At 41.1% G+C, this 23,640-nt stretch overlaps 1 protein-coding gene across 4 annotated transcripts in view; it reads right to left on the reverse strand.

Moving 5' to 3' along the window:
• Window positions 1–23,640, reverse strand: part of LOC148410985 (thyroid hormone receptor alpha) — a 65,975-nt gene that overhangs the window by 40,652 nt on the left and 1,683 nt on the right. For 3 of the 4 annotated variants that reach the window (XR_015868133.1, XM_088436511.1, XM_088436509.1), the window contains exons 2-4: window positions 21,769–21,885; window positions 12,771–12,835; window positions 1,571–2,680 (exon numbers count right to left, since the gene is read on the reverse strand). The gene's annotated coding sequence lies outside the window, so the exon portion shown is untranslated. Of the gene's footprint in view, window positions 1–1,570; window positions 2,681–12,770; window positions 12,836–19,586; window positions 19,825–21,768; window positions 21,886–23,640 lie in introns of those variants that run through there. The other variant, XM_088436510.1, reaches the window with a different exon arrangement.

The following is a 23,640-nucleotide window of genomic DNA, read 5'->3' on the forward strand; positions in this document are numbered from 1 at the left end:
CTGATAGCAGATATGAACAAGTGTAGAACAAGGGATAATGTCTCTCTCCACAGGAGCTTATTAGAATGCAGCATACGGTGACTAAATGTAATACTCACCGGTGCTTAGAACAGTTTGTTTACATGCACCATTTTTAAAACCCGTCTTTTAAAAAAAACAATTGGACTCGAGGTAGGAAGGGGGTCTGCTCCGTGCACAAAGAATCTGTGCACTAACCCAATCTTAACCAAAATTGTGACTGCAAGTACTAAATGTACTCATTGCAAGACTGTATACCGCATGAGACAAGATCAAACATAGTCAAAGTGTGCAAAAGCAACACAAGCATGTGACATCTTCTTATAGGATTTGGCATAGTAGGACAAACTGGCAGCAGTCGATAAAAGAAACGTTGGCCCATTAACTGTTGTAAATGAAATCAGCAATAGCTTCAAGAAGGCAGCGGTTGCTGTTAACAGAAGGCTTCAGAGGCTCCAAATATTACAGTATTTGCAAGATTTCATAAGCGATGCAGGAATTCGCTGGGGGAAAATTGACAAAGATCAGCATCTACATTCGAGATTTTGTTATTTACTGATGAGATAAAACCTAATCTTTATCAAATTGATGGATTCGCTAAAGCTTCAAGAAAGAAACGATCTTCTCATGAGCCCCTAACATACAAGTTTATCTGCAAAACTCGGTAGTGGTTATGCATGAAGTCCTTCACATTCATGACGATGACACATGATGGCAGTGGAATAAAAAAAAACCTTAGATGCAATCGAAAAAACAAAACCTCAGTGCCGAAATAATGGCGGAGAATTCGGAACTAAATATGAAAGGGTTACTAATCTTATTTAGCCGTGACATCATACTCAGTGTGTGGTATGCAGAAACAAAATAATCTTAAGTACTTAAAACACTGTTCACAATACAAAACCTATTACAGTGTTCCCTCGTTTTTCACGGTTAACAGGAAACCCCCCATGAAAAGTGAATTCAGTGACGTAGGCTAGCCCCCTCCCCCTTTATTTTTCTTTTTCAACACATAGCAGAGTGCATCAGTAAGTAATGAACGCCACTCATTAACTCTCTACTCTAGCAGCAGCGTGGGCTACCGCTACCCTTCCCACCCGCCCATTCCCACACTGCATTGCAACTGTTCTTAAAGGGCCAGCCTCAGTCTGGTTTGTCACGCTGTTCAATCTGCCCAAATCTCACCTCCTCCCCACACGTAAATCTCAGCTTGTCACAGCTACAAGCGCCCAGCCCGAGAGACGTGTAGAGTTTTTGCCAAAATGCTCATTTATAGTGCCGGATGTAGAGGTTTAGTTTTAAGCAAAAGGGCCTTCATTTGAACAAGATTGTGTATTAGGGCTCTTAAACTGCTTCAAACACCACCTTGTAGTGATGGTCCGCTGAAAAAAACAAAAGAACAACCAAAAATATACCCATATCTCTGAGGATGAAGAAAGTGAAGCATTAAGTGGAGAGGGAACACTGTAATACTTTTTCTGGAGACAAGGAAAAGCCATTTGTTTAAAAAAATGACAATAAAACAGACAAATGGGGAAACCACAAAACTCACCTGCGCATTCCTTTCTTCACTCTTAAGGCATCTTTTCTTGAGTTTGTTCTTGGTACACAAGATGGATCTTCTCAGTCTTTAATTTCCAGTTTATTGAAGAACTTGAGTTCTATCTTCCAAAAAGTGCATTCAATTCCCCTGCTCAGACGTCTCTGAAGGCTTCGACGGATGAGAGCAAGCGCAAATGAAACCTCACCTTGTCTGAAGGCTTCTCGGGCAAAATAGCTTATCTGCGCTATCAAATGAACATTGAGGCTTTTATGCAATGAGAAGCAAATGGAGATAGGACTTGTGGAGTCCAAAATGATTCTCTGAAGGACTCCTTGGCTACGGTTGCTGTACGCCAGTCTCTAAGGCAAATGAACGATGCTAAAATGGGTGGTCCATTGGGTGATTTGAAGCACCGGGGTTTCGAATGATGTTGCTAGTTCCCTTCTGTTTTCTCGACTTGAGCGTGTAAACGGATTCGTCAACTGAGGTATATTCTAGGACAGGTGAGGCTACAGCTGGTGAAGAGTAGCTTTGTCGGCAAGATGTTTGTCTCCGGTAAAAAAAAACTAACCTGGGGCTCAAACAAGTACAATTTTAGAGTAGTGGTATGAGGTCCAGTTGAAACTGCTGGCTGAAACAACTGTAGCAAGAAGAGTTCGAGAGGCAATCCAGGTTGTCACGGTAACAGCAGTAAGAGGTCACAGGTGTGGATTTGCTCTTTTCTGGTCACTGAGTTGGCTGTGTTGATGGAAGAGGTAGATAACTGGAGAGTATCCCCGAGGTATTTATAGATGTTTTGAACAAAGAAAAACGCAGGAACTGATATTATAGATCATTCTTTTTGCGCTTCTACGGAAGGTATAAAGCAGACTTTTCTTCTGACTGGAAGAAGGAGAGAGGATTCCGAGGAGATTCAACTTTCAAGATGTTGTTAAATCGTGTACTATGTAAAAAAAAAAAAAAAAAAAAAATGATGCTGGTCAGCCTGAGCACAATCAAAGGAAGTCAGTGTGCAACAAATGTTTCTTTACGGAAAAAAAAAGCCTGGTGGTTCAAGTTACTACTGAATGGCCTGTTGTTGTCCTAACATGTATGAGAGGGTTTCTTCAGTGGTTCCACCTAGAAAGAAGAAAAAGAAAACATATTGGAATATGTTGGAATAGAACCGACACATTAGCTTGCTTGATACATACACAGCATATACAAATTTGACTTAAATGTAGGGCAAGATTTTCTGCGAATGTCCTCAGATAGGACACGAAACAGGTGCGTTTGACGAAGGGTTGAAAATATTCAGTCATCCTTTATTTGAAAAATTTGTTCTATTTGTAATGCAGAAGCTTACACCGATACTGAAAATTTGAGTAATTTTTCATCAGACACAAAATCAAGCTCCTCCCATGGCCGGTTCACGCCCCGAACTCCAACCGCATTGACAATCTGTGTACGTTTCCAAACCGAAATTGAAAACACAAACAGCTTCAGCCTCAGGCCATAGTGGAGTCCAATGAAGTGTGTACGAGCGCTGCCAGCAGATCATTCATCACCTGTGGAAGATACTGAGTAAGATCTGGCGCGGGGGAAAAGTTGCTAATCAATGGAGGTGCGCTGAGGATGTGTGGATCCCTAAGGACGAGGACTCCAAAGTCGCTAAGCAGTGAGGTCAAGATTTTCTTTAGGCTCTTGTTGCGATGACTTACGGTGTTCCTTCTGAAAAACGGCAACATAGACACCTCTGTTGGGAAGGGAGGAATCTCTAGAGTGCCTGGTTGCTTGGAACATACTGGTGTGGTAACACAACTCCTCAAGGACGCATGTGAGGGGAAAAGAGACCTCACTGTGCAAGGCCTCAATTTTGCACATGGCATTCCCAGCCAAGTTTCAGACTTTGTTGTGGATTACTAGAATAACCTCCCGCTAAAAGTCACCACTCGATGAGGTACATCAGATCGGCATCGGACTGGGAAAGGCATTACAACCGAACTTGGGAAGAACTTGAGGACTGGCACAGGCGGGTTGACAGCCCCTGGAGGTGGGCTGTAAGGGATTCACAGGACGGTGACTGTGCAGAGTTCTGACCCAGCTAGGACAGGCAAAACGCAAGTCTATCAGCTCGCAACCGAAGTCGGTGAGAAAGGCGCAAGATGACTTTGGATTAAAAGGGAAGAACTGTGGGCAAACGCCACAGGGGCTCAGGCCGAGCCTCGATCAGCCCATGAGGAGGTCTGAAATGAATGTCTGCATGTTGAAAGACCCGAAACCCCCGAAACCATTTCTGAAGCAAATTGACATAAAAAAACATGACAAAAAACGTACTCAAATATAAGGCTCAATGCAGTGTCCATAGAATCTCTGACCACAGTATATAGAATATATATAAATATTTTCTCCCATTGTGAGCCTTATGGCCCTTAGATGGTGAATATTTTTCAGCAGGATGACAGACTAACGCACCGGCATCTTGCTTTCATCAGATTTCTCAACAAGCACCTGCCCAACTAATAAATGAGCTGTGCTTTGGATAAAGCGAGTAAGTGTTCTGCAAGGGGCAGGTTCCATTTGGACTCTGGCAGTCTTTACGAGGACACCCTGTACGACTTAAGTGAAGTGGAATAGCCATCCTGACGGATGACATACAAAACGAAACCCTTCTAAATGTGGCACAAATTTCTATTTCATAAATAGAAATTCAGTTCCAGATATTAGCTCTGTTAAGAAACATGCACTTCTATTGTATATCCAATCCTGACCTTTGTCGAAAAAATATTTATCCTCCAGGCATGTCAGAAGCCAACAGAATGTGGAATAGAATGTGCGCATGTGTTTTGTGTGTCTAAACACAACAATGGATTGAGGCGGCTTTAGGATTTGGCAGCAGTTTTGATGAGGTCATATGGTACTGGTCTTCACTGTATTAGATTTTGAAAGAAGCGAGGAAAATATCCTACTATATTAGAAATATCTCAGAAGAGTGGAACGGTTTTTGAAAAACATAAAAAAATGATCAGTTGGACAGTTTCAGGTTGGGTCATCTGTCCGGTTCACGAAACTTTATTTTATTTTTTTTACTTCAGAAGTGCGAAGCCGAGATAGCAGCGTGTGCCATGATTTGTCATATACGTATTTGGATTTATAATGACACTAATGTCACCGTTGAAGACACTGCTAACTACTGCGTTTTCAACGCGAGGTCTCTGGTACGATAAAAAAAGAATGGAACTAGTTTGAAATCTGTTTGTTTGTGAATGAGGAGTTTTGATTAACAAGGAAGCTAGCTCGCGGGCCCCGTCGTTAAATATTACGATGCAAACGTCTAGCCGTCCATCCAAATTAGAGCTAAAAATCTTCATTTGAAGGACATCTTGTTCATCTCATTTCAAACCCATTGTAGTGCTGTTCAAGGTAATGAATAAAAAAATAAAAACACGACAGAATCGTTTGTGTTCATTTCCTGTGAATGAAGAAATAAATGCATGTCATGTGATCCATGAGCTAACCTCATTTGGGGATCTTATCTTCAGTTAGATAATAAGAAGATACACATAATACACGCAATGTGAGTGGACTATAAAACTGTATTTAATTACGTTATTTATTCTATTTACTGTTCATATTGTTGAACAGCACCAATTTCATTGTTTACCTGTGTTACAGCATTCTATTCTTTTCTATTCTATAATACACTGGTGTAAAATGTACAATGTTATAAAAACCCTTGAAACACGATTTCTTAAAAAAATAAAATAAAAAAAAATCATGAGAGACACTGTGAATGGTTGGGAAAAAAAAACGTGCCAGTACGTATAAATTAATCAACGCGACAGATAAATTGCTCCGCTCATGTCATCTTGGGCTTTGACGTTTTGCGACACGGACTGCTTTTTCCGGACAGAAATTGTCCTCTTTAACATATGATATTACTTTACAGGACCCAGAAATTGAGTCTTCTTTCACCATACATTATTAAAATAACAAAGAGCAAAGACATTAGTCTCTGATGCTAAATGGGTCTCATAACAGGAGCTCCCGGCTTGTGGTTTTATGGACTAAATCACTGCGAAGATTTCTTTTGGGTGGTACTGAGCAGGACAAAAATGTGACAGACATAATTTATACATACTGTATTTTAAATTTTAAAAAAATGTCAGATACAGATGATTTGTTAACGGAATACAATTTTGACCCCATGGAAACAGGCGCAGAAGATGGATGACTATGACTCCGGTGTAGCCTGTGTTATTCCCTGGTGACATCATAAAGAACACCTTTACCAGCTTTGATAACCCAGTTGTACTTGTGCCCTTTATTGTTTCAGTGGCCCGGTTGTTTAAAGGCTAGGCACGCAAAGTACAGTATGTACCGCAGCACAGACACGTACAGTAAATGCCCCACATTTAAAAACCACATTACTAAAATACTAATACTAAATCAAAAATTTCCCAGTTCGACACTATAACTGCCGCAGCCTGCCTGTTGAGACAGCTCATTCTCCCAAACTAACCAGTTTGACCACATTCCATTCAATCGGTCCAATCACCACCAGGTGCAACTACTTAACTGCCCAGCAATTATTGCACGACACTTTCTGCCAGTTCCCGCCAGATCGTCTTTGCAATGCCAAGCCTTTTCGCATACCCTGATGTTTTGCTCACCTGGATTGTGACCCCGCCTGCCCGATTACCCAGAAGCCTCCCGTCCTGTTCTGCTTGCCTAGTTTCTGACCCTGACTGCCCCCAACTATCCTAACGCCAAACACATTTTAAACAACTACAGTAATAACAGCGGTTTATCCATCCCTTTGCCGCCCTCTGAACTGTGAGGCGGACGTGCTAACCAGTCTTCCACGTGTTGCCCACTAAAAGCGTTTTCATGTCCAATAAATAGACCATCCACACACGTACACAAACTCCACAAAAAAACTACAAAAAACACTCAGATTCACCCACCCAAATTGGACCTGAGAAGATTCTCAGTCTGAATTGGTTCTAGAATTGTCCTAAAAAAAAAAAAAGTAAAAAAAAAAAAAAACCAAAAACGAATGAAATAAATGAATACATACATAAATTCACTATTTAGAGGCTGAAATGAGGACATTTGGACTTTAAGAATAAGATGGTAAAGCTGTAGATATACATTATTGATATGGGTGTGGCTGGTGTACTTCTACTGATTTTTAAACTGTGAACTTTTAGCTAACTTCAGGAGCACAAATCAAAATGCGTGCCAGCTTATTTCTACAACGTGCAAAAGTAATTTTGAAAGAATTTATCATACAAAAAAAAAAAACTGAACAACGGTTGGAACTCAGTGTCGTAGCTTTAAAAGTCAAATCAATTTCATCATCTATTGCAGTGTCCCTATTTAAACATTGAATGTCCACAATACAGATGTCAATATTAGCTGAATGAAGTAGATGCATAGTCACAAACAGGTCCAGCATGTTTCACAGCACAGCGCAGCCTTCTTATATCACTATCTATACGACCAGAGGGGATGCTTACACAACCAGGCAACTTGAGGGCAAACACTGTCAATAAGATCTAGAATGAACTGCATAACATACATACATGTGCAAGAACAGTATATGCTGGTTAATAGGCGCCCGTAATGTTGCAGTGTTGGTTAAATAATATACAGCGAAATCATACTGTACTCTGTGTGCGGGATTTATTCAGTATGTGGTGAACTTCTATTCCACTCACACACATGCAAATGCATTCGCGGCCCTTTTGTCAGACTTAAAGCGCAGTATGGGTGACCTTGAGTGCTTCAAGCTGTGCCAGCAGCTGAGCCAAGATCAGAACATTGAAGTCGACAGTGGGAGGCTCTATGGGCGACATTTAAGAGAGGGGAAGAGATGTACAAGGGCAAACAGAAAAAATGGACACACTACAGCTGGGCTGTTAATCAAAACTAATCATGAATGTCTTCTTATGATCACAAAAACCTGTTTGATAGGGGTTTGATGGGGATATGATTTTGCTATCCCTGTTGAAGTTTGCGGGACACAGCTCCTGACCATAGGTGAGGACAGGAATGAAAATCAACCGATAAATAGAGAGCTTCACCTTTGGGCTCAGTTTCGGGCTTCTTTACCACAGCATCACAGCAGACGCTGCAGACCCTAACCCTGTCCATCCTTCCCTTACTCGTGAACAAGACCCCAAGATACGGGGACTCCTCCAACTGGGGCAGGACCTCTTCGCAGACTCGGTGAGGGCAATCCACCCTTTCTCGACTGAGGACCGTGGCCTCGGATTTGAGGTGCTGATCTTCGTCCCAGCCACTTTACGCTAGGCTGCAAAACGCTCTATTGAAGTTGGAGGTCACGACCTGAAGAAGCCAACAGCACCACGTCCTCCGCAAATAGCAGAGACGCAATGTTGAGACCCCCAAACCGGACCCCTTGAACGCCTCGGCTGAACCTAGAAATTCTCTCCATAAAAGTAACGAATGGAATCGGTGACAAAGGGCAGCCTTGGCAGAGTCCAACCCTCGCTGGAAAGGAATTTGACTTGTTGACGGGAACGTGGAGCGAACAGCCCGTATCGGGGGCGCTCGGTACTCTGTCCTCCCCCAACGGAACTCCCCGAGGAACGCGGTCGAACGCTTTCTACAAAACACATGCAGACTGGTTGGGCAAACTCCCATGCGTCCTGGAGGGTCCTGCCGAGGCTGAAGAGTTGGTCCACTGTTCCATGGCCCTCCTGAATCTAACGTGCGACTTTGACATACCCTCCTCTCCATTACCCCTGATAAAAGCTTACCGGGAGGTTGAGGGGTGTGAGAACACACCCTGCGATTATTTACTCTCCAACAATAAACCGTTCAACCACAGAAATGAATTGGCATGAGGGTATGATGGTAGTTGTGAGTGGATGAGTTTTGCTCGTTAAATGAATACCAACTTTTCACATCGAGAACCAATTGTTATTAATTGTGATTTCAATATGACTCAAACTGTTTGCGATTATAATCATTATAATTATTATAATATAATAACTGATATGGAGAGCACTGACACATTTTTTGTGGTCTGTACTAATTATGTAAATGCCATTCCAGGACAATTAGTGAGTATGCAAGTCCTGGTTTTTAGTCAAGGCTCAGGGCCCCGTAAGCGGAGTCTCAGTGCCACAAGTCTCAAGATTTATTGCTTCCTTCTATTTTAAACACAGACCAAGGTTTACTTTAGACGAAAAAAAAACAAAAAACTAATTGTCCAGAGAAGTGAATGTTTATAGTTGTCTATATTTGCAGTGTCAGACGAACAAATTAATTGCAATCACTGCAAAGTTAAAGCATTTTTTTCATGGCGATTTTTTTGCATCGGGCATCTTGTGATTGAACTGTTAGAGGTTGGAAAATAAAGGTGTTATGTTATGTGTATGAGATAGATCTGTTTTTTTTTTGTTATATTGTTGGTCTTTTCTCGTTCTTTGTGTAGTTGATTTTGTCCAACTGTGTTCATAAAGCCATTCCCGTGTCAACCAATCAGCTTCCTGCACCGTTTGTATCTCGTCCAGGTGTTCATTATTGTCTTGTTACCTTGCTTTTCTTTTCAGCTCGTCGGATCATTGTTGTCCGCCTGTCCCATGCCTGTTTTTCCTGTGTCTTGAGTCTTTTGGTAGTAAGTTTATTTGAGGTTTTTGTTTTGTTGCTTAGCATGTCATTTTCACCTTGTTGATTTATGTCGTCTTAGCCTTAATAAATTAAGAGTTTTTGAGCATACCCTGCCTCCCTGCTTTCCTGCCTTTGGGTGTACAACCTCCATATCCACTCCTTTTCCTGACAAAAGGTCAATCACACTGTGAAGTGGACACTGATTGGCTGTAATTATGGTTGACATAACTTGATATATTCTTGTGGGTGGAACGGCAGAAGGAAGACATGAAAATGGAAGAGCTTTTGAGAGTTCTCTGTCTGCTGAGTGATAAATTTAACCTGAGAAGAACGGCATCTTTGATATTTATGATGACTAATCTGTTGACAGTTTTATTTACTGATTAAATGTCTCGCTGGTCACCATGGCCACCACAATGTCCAATTAAACCGCTATATCGAGAAGGAATTGGCCAAGTATTGTTTCCTGCTGTAATAACGGGGAGTGCGACAATAGGACTCCTTATTGCAGATGTCAAAATCAGCTCTCCATAGAAATGTGATATTATGATCCAATTGTATATCCTGCAGTAAAATATTTTTCAGGAAAGACAACAAAGCCACAAATGCTGCAGATTATATCGTTGAAGGAAGGAAAGAAAAACCCTGGCCTCTACCCTTGAGAACCCGAGGGCCATCCTTAAAAGAAAGATCAATAAGGGTGGAAGTCAGTATGCCTGCAAACAGCAACCCTGGGAACCAATTCTTGCATCCTCAAGGAGATACAGGCAGCAAATATAAATTGAAGTATAATTTCATTGGAAGAGGTGTTTGGTTAAAAAGAGGCTCTCATTTTAATGTATCTAGATTGGCAAACAGGTGTTTTTACGAAGAAGGAAGCTTATCAATCAGACCATGAGATGGCCAATATCAGTATCATAATACCCGCACCTGCCTGAACAGAACCTCCGGCTACCAAAGCAAAGCCACCATTGACCCCAACCTGATGACGAGTTCATCCGGCGGTCACTCGTCGGTTGAAGTCCGGTGGTTCAACTCATTGATGCAGGATGAACTAATCGGGAGATAACAGTAGACGAAAGATGAAAAACAATGTGTCTGGTGGTGGTTTTGGGGTAGGCTCGGATGGAGACAAAGCTTCACTTGTCTCACAGCATTATTTAGGCCCCATTCCAGATTAGCCAAGCCTACCCAGTTTTAATCAATGTTTTCCCTAAATGAGGCCTGAATTGCACAGCCGACTCAACAATCTTGAATGCTTCAAGCATGTTGCTTTCATACACTTGAACAGTGAGGACAATTCAACTATTTTTGCTAGGAACTGACACAGGACAACATATTCTCCGGCAAACTATTACGCTAAACAATAGTATCACTGCTCGTTTTTCCCCACCGGTTCAAGTGGATCCATTTTAAGAGCGATTAACTTTTCCTTCTCAAGAATATTGAACATTGGCATTGAAATTTGAAACGAGAAATACAATACATTCAATCAATAAAACATATAAATAATACAGACTGAGCTCCCCATTCACAAAAATTGCACTTCACCAAATATTAACGCAACACTTCAAACCGCAATAACCCCAATGGCTGAATTGGGAAATTCCAAACACTGTGCGTAGGGGTCGTGGTACCAAATGTATTTATGTATTGTTTATTTTATTTTATTCAACCTTTTCCAGGAAAAGATATCTATAAGGTATGCCGTGTCAACTTTCCCGAAGCTCTCCTTGAGCCTCGAAGCAAAAATATAAAAAACATGTTGTGCTGTCTCTCGGTGCTTAGCCTAGTTCAATGATTGTTAACATGCTTTGCATTCTAGGCCAACTCCAGCTGGGAGCATTCATTTATTTCAGCATACCAAGCGAACAATATGTACCGCCTTTCTGTAATATAATGTGTTCTTTTGACAGAAACGGTGCTTCAACGTGAAAGTGGCAAATAACTCCCCCACCCCTTCCCCAGAATCCGCGTGCTTTATTTCGACAAAAGGCCAATATCCCACGGGGTCGCAGAGTTCCTAAAGAGGTAAGTCTCTATCACGTGCGACCAACTATCACAGATGTATTGGCTGGACCTTCACATATTTCTCATCATCATCTATTCATTTGTTAACCTCATGCAGATGCCATTAATCCGAGGGTAGCTGCAGCTCACCATGATTCCGATTGCAATCAAGGGATGTAAATGAGAAGGGATAACGGTACAGTTACTATCAAATGTTTCATATAAAGCTTTTTTTTTTTAATGAAAAAAAAAAAATCTGTGGAGGCCTGAGGGCACGCTAGATGAGGCGCAAAGTGCCGAGGGATCACTCTAACACTCATAGTCACAGTGATATTTGTCCCTGTTGCATTGCAACTACTCTCAAAATCAATCTACTCTGGAACCACAAACGTCCTCCATAAATTACAATATGGAAAAATATCAGCGAACAGATGCCCCCATATCACACCATCCTTCCGTGACCTTCATGGCTACCTGTCAGAGAGTGTCCACCACGACATTTCACTACCTGGAAAGCACTCAAAAACTTGGCGCCCTTCAGCTTGTGTGTCCTTCATTACTGCGCCCCCTGCCAACGCCTTCATTTCTTATCTCCCTTAAACACCAAGGACCACACAGTGGCTGTAGGGTGGTGGGGTTCTTTCAGTTGCTGTATCTTTCAATCAAATAATATTGTATATGTGATAGAGGCACATTTTTGAACAAACAGTGGATCTTCCCATGCCAAATCTAGAATTTAAGACAGAATTTTGTAAACATCCTCCCAAATTAAGAAATGGAAGATACACACACACACACACAAATATATATATATATATATATATATATATATATATATATATATATATATATATATATATATATATAAAAATTCATATCATACAGGTTGATCTCAACTGCCACTAGAATTTGCATGACTGGAATATTATGAGACGTTGACTACATTTGCTGATTTATTCTGGTTCTTAACATAACTTGCACACCATTTGGTATGATGACATCCCTCTTTCGGCTGCTCCAAATTATTCACATCTATGTTGCATGTGAAGAAACTAGGACAATGCCAACATAGCCATGAGGGGGGCAACTGTTGAGTATAAAAATAATTTATGTTGTGAGAGAAAAGGAAATGCATGAAATCACATGCCATTTTTGAGATGTCACAATATGTAGTGTATAAAATGTTTGTTGTGCACGGACTGCCTTTTCACTTCACGTTCTTTTTCCTGTTTGGTGCTTTCTGAACTGTGGAATTGACCACGGCGGACGGCACGGCGGATACGCAGTATGTGGAACCGCTCTCATTCACTAACATGGCCGCAGCCGAGCGGAGGCGCAACGCACTATGTGGAATCCACGGGTAAGAGTTGGAGTACAATTGAGTCAATTGCACAGCACTCATCAAACAACTATTCACATCTTGATACCCGTGGACAATTTACGAGTCCTCAGATAACATGAATAATGAATAAATGTATTTGGAATGTGGTATGAATCCAGACTACCCAGAGGAAACCCACGTAACTCTCCAGTTTAGTTTATTTTAAAAACAATTGAGGATGAGTCGTGAACTAACCTGGTTCTTTGAGAGGCAGGGTTCCTCACTGACACGCTTCATATTGCACAAACAAACAGCATATTCTGTGCAGATAAAACAGAAAGAAGGAGATAAAAACATTCTTAGAAATACCGATACATTTTGATAGCAGTGACTATAAGAAGTAAGCTTACACAAAAACGAGGTACAGCAGGACAGTACTATGCCCGGTTTCATTTACACTACTTGGCATTCATATTTTTTTCCACAGGTCAGCATGGCATGAAAATGCTGACTGCCATTTTCAATGACAAATGAATGGGACTATTTGTAAAATGGTCAACTAGTTTGCCGTAAGGTTTGTCTCCTCAGTGTCTCTTTCCCCCTCTTCAACTCACAAATGTTAACAATGTAAATAGCTGGAAGAGAATCCTTTGGGATGGAACCACTTTTAATAAGCAAATGATCATCCCCTTGGAATTGACTTTTTTTTACTTCTCCAATACCAACTAACCAAACCGTCAAACCGGTTGAGGTCAAACACGAGAGCAGGCTATAAGAAGCTGCATAATCATGTACATTCCAACACAAAAAAATTGCAAATTCCTTCTCGTCATTCCTGCCAGCAAGTACATTTGACAGAATATGGAATGGAAGTGAATGGGTTTGGAACTACCATATTTGTCTGCATCAAAAAATCTCTCTGGTAAATACTTAGTCCATAATGTATTTCATCCCAAAATAAAAATTGTTCTCTTTGCATACAAGATCTGTTTCCTGAGAAATGTTACTCAGACAGTTAGTTATATATAGTTAGTTACATATAGTTGTTTCCGGAAAAAGAAAAGAACAAGCGTCCTTGTTTTCCTTAATAATCTAAAATCCGATTGAATTAAAGGAGAAAATAGTGTAACAATCTGACTGCTCAGACTCCGGGTCAGGAAAAATCACATGGCTCAGATTTCCTGGACATTTCTGACCTTATAGGCTTAGCAAATCCTTCAGAGGAACTCAAAAAAAAAACAAAAAAAAACAAATAAAATGCTAAACAAACATCAGGTTTACCCGCAGCTGACTTTCCCTCTCAGGTTATACGATAAATTGCAATTTCGACTCTACCGTAATAAAGTAGTCTGAAGATTTGAATTCTTACAAATAGGGTTTGTTCTTTTTACTCCATTTTTACTCTACTTCCACACTGAAAATTCCAACTGTGTTCATGTCAAAACAAGAAACATGGAAAGAATGACAGATGTACAGAAACCCTCCATCCATTTTGTTAGCCGCTTATCCTCTCCAGCGGTTTTTGGGCAGCAGGCAGGGTATACCCTGAACTAGTTCCCAACCAATCGCAACATTTATTTTCTCCAGTTATTATCCTCCGGTTATAATCGCAGTACCAATACCGCAGACTTTTTTTTTCATCCAGATACTGTATATCTGCTCCGATTCTAAGAAATGTAAAACGTATCCATCTGATGTACAATGCTCTGGTTCTGGCTCTGTTCTCCTCAAACCTACAGTGACAATGGATCCGATTGGATGAAAACTTCCAGGCTTAGTTCCAGGAAATTAAATATTTGAGTTATTTAGGCTTCGCTATTCTATTAAAAGGATGTAGAGTACTCCTTTAATGGGCTTCTGACATAACGTTTTGCACTGACTTTATTACTTTTGTGATCTATAGCACGGCTTTCGCTGCCGCTCCGTTACAGGCCTGCACGTGGGGAGGAAGCACTGACAATGTCAAGTTCTGATGTTATCTGATAAGAAAAACAATAACGGCACTCCAGAAGTACAGCTGATGAAATTCAACTGGCCCTGCTCAGAGCAACCTCCTCGTTGGCGAATGTTTACAACAGTCGCGGGTTGTGCGTTTGGTGCCTTCAGTGACTACCGGTCTTAATATCTTAACGCAGCCATTGTTACATCACACTTAAAAAAAGCTGTCAATACTATACAGCTGTGCCGTACTGTATACATCATCTGGAACTGTTCAGGATCAAAATGACACTAAAGAAATACACGTTTTAAACAAAACGTGGAGGAAAGACGAATTTGAAAGGGGATTGGTGAATGAAACAGGTTGCAGGGGAAAATTAGACATGACGACACACTCAAGTTAACGTCTGATTGGACAAAATGTACAGTACAGGAAACAGTCCAGCTGAGATTACGGAAACAAAGAGAAGACTTCTAGCCGTAAAATATACTGAAATATAATTTCACGGAGCCAAGAGATTTTCTTCACCGCTTGTCCTCACAAGGGTCATGGGCTCGCTGGTGCCTATTCCAGCTGTCATTGGGCAGATGGCCCTAAACTGGCTGCCAGCAAATCGCAGGGCAGGGCCCCTTAAAATAAAAATAAGCATATTTAAACCCCACCACAAATGTTGGTTGATTTCCAAATTGTCCAGCCTCAGTGGTATGCGACAACGGATGTTTTACCATGCGGTACATGATTTATGAACGCCCATGTTTTATATTACAATTTTATATAATACAGTATTACGGAGCTGCCAATGTAGAGTAAAAAATTTGAGACGCGCATGTATGTTCAAACATATGCAAAGACGTTTGAACGTACTCATTTTTCCAGTCACTATAGAATAGTTGTGGCGTTTTACAAACTGTTGACACCGCACCAACATGAATATCGCAGTGTAATACTGAAAGCAAATTCAACTGCCAATTTAGGAAGCAAAAAAAATAAATAAACCGCTCACTTATGCTAACATTCTATTATAGCTGATACCAGCATTCAGCGGCCGCTCCAACCTTAGCAGCTAGCAAATTAGGGGACCATTTTACAGATAAGTACAGGGAAAAAAAAAACTCTGCTTATTAAGGGTGTCGGGGGAGGCGTATTATGCATATTATTCATCCAATCATTTTCTATAGCTGCTTATTCTCACAAGGGTCGCAGGCTTGCTGGTGCCTATCCCAGTTGACTTTGGGCAGGGGCTTGGGACACAATGAACCGGTTGCCAGTCAACTGCAGGGTACGCCGAGACAAACCATTCATAGAAAGATAGAAAGTGTCCAGAGAGAACCCACGCAGGCTCGGGGAGAAGAGGCAAACTCCACACAGGAAAGACGGAGCGAGGTGGATTTGAATTATGGTCCCTGTACTGGCGGACGTGCTAACCACTGCGCCACTAAGCTGCCCTTATACATAGGGTTAATTTAAACAGCAATTTAAGAGTCAGCTAATCACAAAACAATTATGGCGTATTCTGTTGCAACAGTAAACTTTATGTTAAATAAAATGGGACGAGACCCGCTGTTGACAAGGGCCTTAAAAGTCTAGGAACAAAATAGATTGACTTACCGATGCAATTTGCATTCATCAAAACACCTTGATAGAAAGTATTTCCTTGAGGTCTGCGATTATTTGATCTGGAGCACGCGAGAGATTAGGTTAGACACGTGAACAAACGCATTTGCGAATCCTCTCAAGTGCTGCGGTTGACATCAGACACACACGTTGGTGCAACGGAACAAAAGAAAGAAGCACAATATTGATATTGTTTAACTCAATTATATTGTGAGGGAAATGCACGTGAGAGGACAGATGAAGGACGGGGAGAGCATAACTGTTTCAATGAGAACATGCCGTTCCACGATTCGCGCGGTACTAAAATAGCTGAATAAAACGCTTTAGGCAACTGTACAGTGGAACTTGAGAGATCAAACACAATGTAGTTCAAGACGCTGGACAATTTCATTTGGTATTGGAGGGAATCCCGTATTTTCCGCACTGTAAGGCGCACCGGATTATAAGGCGCACCCCTCAATTAATGACATATTTTAAAACTTTTTCCAGATATAAGGTGCACCGGATTATAAGGCGCACCTTCAATCGATGACATATTTTAAAACTTTTTCAATCACAATATAGTAATACTCAAAATAAGAACAATAACTCAATTAATAACCCTAAACTCTACATAGCATAAAAACGGAATGTCAATATGAGCAACCTTGTTCAACTGTAAACACACAAAAGAAACAGGTAAAGTTTACTTTATCAGTTCATTCCCCATCTACGAATCCCAATCTCAACATTGATCCATATACAAGGCGCACCTGATTATAAGGCGCACCATCAGCTTTTTGAATAAATTAAGCCCTTTAGGTGCGCCTTATAGTGCGGAAATACGCTATTCAAAAGCACTTTCAAATTCAAATGATCTCAAAGTCAAGAAATTCAAGTCATTACGACTTCGAAACGCGCGGCTGTTGAACTGAAGAAAGTCATTGGCGGTCATCAAGGATCGCCCGCATCAGAGTTTACCCGGGGGTGTCAGCATGTTTTTCGGTGTAACCCTCCTGAGGGGCACCTGATTCAAATGATCTGGGCCTGTGCTTGTTACTGTATAGTTTAAGATCACAACAACAAAAAAAGTCATCATGTAGAAGTAACAGAGTTGAACTCTCCTGAAGTCTATGCAGGCCGTATCGGTTCAGTTCCTATTCAGTGATCGCGTGAATGTAAGCGGTTGCCTGTCTCTGTATGTGCCCTATGATTGATTGGCGACCAGAATTCGAACCGGACAAACGGTAAAAACACAATTTATCTAACGATTAATGAGGAATGGCGAAGGTATATTGGAAAAGTCAGACCAGCGCGTCTTTTACCATTCTTGTTGCACAGGTGTAAAATAAAAGAAACCGCCGCAAAAACAAAGAAAACATTTCTGCCGTCTTCAAAAGTGCTTGGTTCAGATGAAATGTTTCCTTTCTACTGATCTAAACTAACTTAACATGACCTTTTCATCTTCTGATGTTCTTCTGACCCTTAGTTCAAATCCATTCATTGTGTCGGATGTTCTTCTGAGCCGTTGTTTAACCGTTTATTATATCGGAACTAGTGTTGCGGGACAGAGAAAAAGCCGAACATTAAGAAGAGTGTTAGTCCCTTGATGCTTATGGAAGCACATTTGGCTTTACTGGCGTTTTCTCCTAATTCAGAGGCATAGTCTTCCTCATAAAGTTGATCACATTTTAATTAGTACGTCAGAGGCATTCTACCGTTGTATGACCAAAAGGCCCATAGGGTGTTTGTTCATCAGCATCTGTCTCATTATTTGATTAATTTATTCAGCTTTTTTCTCACCTTAGGTTAGCTCATTTAACAGGCGAAGTGATGCTCTGTTCCTCCGGGATTGATTAGTAACCAAGCAAAGTTCCGAGAGCAAATATGAGACAAAAACACTACCTCGAATGAAATCAGGATTTCCATCCCTAGTTTCTCATTATTTTAGAGTGCCCAATATACCTACGTACGCTACATGTGTTTGGAATGTGGGAGGAAACCAGAGTACCTGGATAAAACCCGCGCAGGCACGGGGAGAACATGCAAACTCCACACGGTAAGGTCGGAGCTGGACGTCCAACCCGGACCTCGGCACTGTGAGGCAGACGTGCCAGCCGGTCATCCGCCGTGCCACCACGTTATTGTTTTTTTTTCCTGTTTTTGTTAAAAAGCTCAGTTTAGTTGGCTGTGTATTAACCTGACTTTTGCGCAGGACAAGTGATAGACCCAAAGTCATTGAAAAAGGAAGAAATTCCATATATTACCTCCGATAAGGCCGACAGGTGAAGTGAAAAGTCAAGTTTATTTGTATAGCGCTGAATCACCGCAGTCTCAAAGGGCTTCACGGGTGAAAAAGAAATCATACGGAACACCACAAATACACAACGGCATTTCCTGAACAATGGGGCCCAGAAGAGGATGAAAAAACTCCCATCGGGGGAAAATGAGAAACCTTCAGATGGGACCGCGGGTGGGAGGGGCTCCCTTCCAGGCTCAACAGGTATCGCTAGATGCGGAGCGCTAAAAATAACACGTTGGGCCAACAATTTCAGATGACTACCTTTCAAAGCTCATTGAGAAATTGCCAATGTGTGCGAAGCACTCAGTAATCAAAGCAAAGGCTGGCTATTTTCAAGAAACAACGGAAAACATGCGTTCAGTTATTTGAAAAAAAACAGCAATCCCAATCGATTTATTTTCAAAGAGGCGACTCGCGCCGCTTTGTTGGATTAAGCAAAAAAGAAAAACACGCATTACCGGTTATGGACTGTATTAGCAATTATTTAACCCTTAAAAAAACCTTAACAATTAAAGTCTACATTTCCGATAATTAATATGAGGCTAATCAAAGATGCTAGCTAGATGCTACAGGAGCCTGAGGGCCAGGACTGGCAGGCTGGCAAACAGCTTCGACTCACAGGCCATCTGCCTCATCACCAGTCACTTTATCACACGCACACATGCACCTTACAAATCCTGCACAATGCAGAAAAGCTGCTAAATACATAATATTTTGCACCACATGACATTTTGCATGCTCATATGAATAGTTTCTTCCACTTGATCTACTCCATAATATGCTTAGAATGTAAGTCTATTCATTTATTAGTAGTTTGTTATTACTGCCTTAATTGCTTTATTCCTGTTTTTTTCCTGTTATTTTCATTGCCTATTTCATTATTTGCTCGATTGTGGAACATACGTAGTCTGCTCAAGGAAGGTAACAGAATAAAAATATCATTGTGTAGTATCGCTATGCAAATGACAATAAGACTCTTGAATCTAGTGTTAGGGTTAGCAACAATATTATGCGTTTATGAGGGATAGTAATTGTTTGATGTCCCGTATTAATCGCGTCAATTAACTGAGGTAATTAGACTTCCCACCCTTGTTCTCCCTGAGGGGTCTGATTTGTTTCAAGACACACCCCATCGCGCCATCAATGAGTAAAATAAATTAATAGCGCATTTTCTTCCTCTGTATGTGCTTTTCGCCCACGTTTCATAGTTTCATCATTAAATTGCATTCACTCTTACCTGAATAAATTTGAGCGAAACATACGTTTCTTTATTAACGCCAACAGTGTCGATCTAATCGTCTGCGGTCAAATTGCCGGCGAAATGCGAACACTAACGATGTTTGTTGCCGAGACTGCCGTGATGCAAATTTACATTGGGCTCCATAGACCTTATCACATAAAAGAACAAAAAGAACAACAACGATTCACACATCATTGGCTGTGTTCACAAAGGGACAACTTCTCAGTCTCTGATGTGATGTCTAGTAGGAGACGGTCACGTTGTTCGGATAGATGCCATCATATTTTCATATTTATATAAAAATGTAGCATATTTTCCGCACTATAAGGCGCGCCGGATTATAAGGCGCACCCTCAATAAATGACATTTGAAAACCCTTTTCCATATATAAGACGCGCCGGATTATAAGGCGCACCCTCAATTAAGGACATATTTTAAAACTTTTTCAATCACAATAAGAAACAAGAACGGAAAACATGCTTTCAGAAATTTGAAAAAAAATCAAATACTCAAGTAATAACAATAATAACTCTAAACTAAAAATTAAGGCTTTTAGGCGTGCCTTATAGTGCGGAAAATGCGGTAAGTTTATATTTGTTTATATTTATTTTTCACCAAGCAGGGAAAAATATGCCCAAATTTGACTCTGAATCTGAAGTCCTACGGGACAAACGCATTTCAATTAATTTCCAATTAATTTCAAATCGCCTGTGGCAATATTTTTGTTTGCAGGTAAGATAATGACACTTTGCAAACAACGATTATTATTTTAAGCATGCGGCCCTACCGGCCGGCTGCGAACGACGGGTGAAAGTTCGTCGCCGAACATTTGCAGATTATCGATGAATAAAACATCCTCGCCGCGGTACATGATTTATGAACGCCGTATGTATGATCACAAAGGCAGAGACAAACTCAACCTGCACGCTACGCGTTTCAATCACGTGACGGAACGGTAAAACGTGTATTTTGCTAACTCGGCGAACTGGATATGTCCCTATGAGCCCCACCTGCCCCGCGCTTCTACCTTTGTGACGCAAGCGAGCGGCGGATCCTCGCGGGACGGTTATGTAACTCGTTTCTCTCAGACAGAGGCAGGCGGGGCGGAGGAGAGCAAAGACTGGTTTTCTTTCCTGTCTCCTCCCCCTTCCTCCAGCCGCCCCCCTCTTCACAAACACGCTCTAGCTCTATACATTAAGCATTAACCTCAGAAAACCAGAACGCGGCCTTGAAGCAATAAGCTGTATGGGAACACTGCGAGAGGGAGGGCGGAAGAGGGGGTTTAGCAATGGACGTCAAAGGAGGTCACGTCTGGCTGCTGGCATGCAAAGCGGAGATTATAGCTTTGGATGTAAACATACAACTGGACTTCAAATATTTTCAAACGGCATGTTTGCATTCATTCGGCCATTGTTCTGCCTTTCACTGGAATCATAATAAATAAAAAGGGACAATTAATAATGGTGAAATCCTGTTTAGCGGATATTTGTTTTGGGGTTGTTGCTTTTTCGTTTTTTTTTTTTTTTTGCAAATCCTCTTTGCCTTTTCAAACGTGTCACACCTCAGATAGTTGATCAAATACACGACCGATATCATTAAAGTACAGAATCAGCGAGAGGTTCGAAAACGCCTCCGGCTTTAACCGTGTCAGACGCATTTATGGGTCAACAAATTCAAGCTATTAAGTCTTCAAAAAAGTTATTTCGGGATGTAATGCTGAAGAAAATACAGAAAAAAATACAACGTGTGCAATTTTTTCTGGCCTACTTTGAGGAATCTAAATTCATCTAGTTTCTTTTTGACCCTCCTTCAATATATTATGTTCTATTTTGATGACTATTTATTGTTTTTCTGTTTCTTTATAATATCCGTGACTTATTTATTAAAACGCAATTCAAACCCCATTGCTAATGTTTGCTGAAACAAAACAAAAACCAAAAATAATTTAAACCAAACAGGTGCCGTTTTTATCCACCAACACATTCAATTTGACAAGAAATATATTTGTTTTTTTTTTTCAGCTATACTGAAGTCTAGAAAATAAAAATTGCAGATCGCACGTGACCTTATAACAAACCGTGTCAATTTCCCCCAAACAGCTAACTATTCTGTTGAAAACCGCGTTATAAAATAAACCACAACAAGGTCCCGAGAGTCGTGGCCAAGATACTTCGCCTACCTCATGTAAAACTTGGCAATCTCCCGCCAAGTCGGAGCCTGTTCTGGCTTCACCATCCGCCATCAAGTCGAGCAGAGCCGCTTCGTGAGGTCGAGCGGATTCCTTGACACCTTCAGGCTACAGTTTGGAAGAAAAGAAAAAAAAAAACGGACTTAAACGTGGTATTATTTTTGTTGCTGAACAAGACAACAACTTATTTTCATCGTTCTTTATGTACTGGGTGACATTACGCGACCGGTTGAGAGTAGGTACGTTTTGGGGTTTTTTTGCTCACTGTATTTTCCGCACTATAAGGCGCACTTAAAAGCCTTACATTTTCTCAAAAGCTGACAGCGCGCCCAATAATCCGCTGCGCCTTATACAGCGCATAAACCGCACGTTTTCATCAGTGATGGCACTGCACCCCAAGTGGAGGTGTTGTTCCGCCTCCAGCTGCGTTTTAGCTCCACTACATGTCATTGAACATCCCGTCAGCTACACGCTCCATAAATGCTCTTCTGTCACTATGTTGTTCTTTAATAAAGGAACGGTGTGTTTCACGACGTTGGAAAAAACGCCTGTATTGATAAAGTGAACGCTGATTGCCAAAATTGTCAAAACATCCTCCATTCAACATTTGATGGTTGTTGTAGACCCTGGATAGGTCACCAGAGTATTCCAGAATCCACCGTCATGTAAGCCAGTGCTACTCAATTATTTTGATCACCCCCCCCCCCCCCAGAAAAATCTTCAAAAGTTGTATCAAAATACCTAAAACTGCATCCTTTTTTAACAAAAGAAAAAGCTACATAAATCAACTTTCAACAATTTTTAACATGACTTTTTACAGGGTTTATGTGGGTTACAGGTTAGTCCGAAACTGAAAGAAAGAACAAATTGCATCAAAGTTTCTAAAATAAAAATATAAAAACGTCCATTCTGATTGAAAGGAAAAACATTTTTGACCAACGGAACCGTTTGATGCCAAAAAATGATTAAATCAAGAAATAATAATAAAAGTAACTTGACCGGGTACATTAAGTCAGTTAAACATTTTAACCTTAAAAAAAGGTGATTTTGATGTGATTTTATTAAAGATTCCCATTCGTTGGTGCCAAAGCATCTAGCTCACAGGTGTCAAACTCAAGGCCCGGGGGCCAGATCCGGCCCGCCACGTCATCTTGTTTGGCCCACAAAATGTTATTTATGATTTTAAACGTCTGGATAAAATACCAAATTTGCATGTTTTTCTTAACTTTTACACAAATTCTTTTGTTACCAATACCCATTTTGAACAGTTTTTTGCAGCTTCTGATTCAAAATGTATGTAAAAGTTCAAACGCGATTACACAGTCACAATGACACCCCTTAATCATTGGTTCTCATCGAGCGGTGCAGTACCGATCTCGCGGCTCCATTTTGAACATAGAAAACATTGCGCCGATTATTTTATCTAAGGTACATCAATCCTTAATGTTTTTCCAAAGTTTCAACCCCCCCCGTATTAGGAGGATCGACTTAGAACTGGCACCGAACGACGACGGCCGGCTGAGTAAGGGATCGACTTATTCTCGGCCGTTCGTCGAATTCAAACAAACCGCAGTACGAATCGACTCGCGCTCGAAAAAATTCCCGCTCTGAGAGCACCGGCCGCCAATCTGCTGCCATAGATGCGCAATGACTTTTCACACGACAAAAGCCAAGCCTGTTCCTCGGGGTCAAACACGCTACAACCCCCACCCCCCCCCTCCCAGCATCACATCGCGGGCCCGCCCCACTATTTGAGAAGGACTGATGTAACCCAAGGAGCGAAGGAAAGACTTTAACAGGTACAATCCCACCGAATGTAGAATAAAAGATCCGTTTACCTTTTTATGATATTCAAAGCCATGG

Source organism: Hippichthys cyanospilos, chromosome 16, assembly GCF_059441005.1.
Source record: "Hippichthys cyanospilos isolate Australia breed blue-spotted pipefish chromosome 16, RoL_Hcya_1.0, whole genome shotgun sequence".
Classification (NCBI taxonomy): Eukaryota; Metazoa; Chordata; class Actinopteri; order Syngnathiformes; family Syngnathidae; genus Hippichthys; species Hippichthys cyanospilos.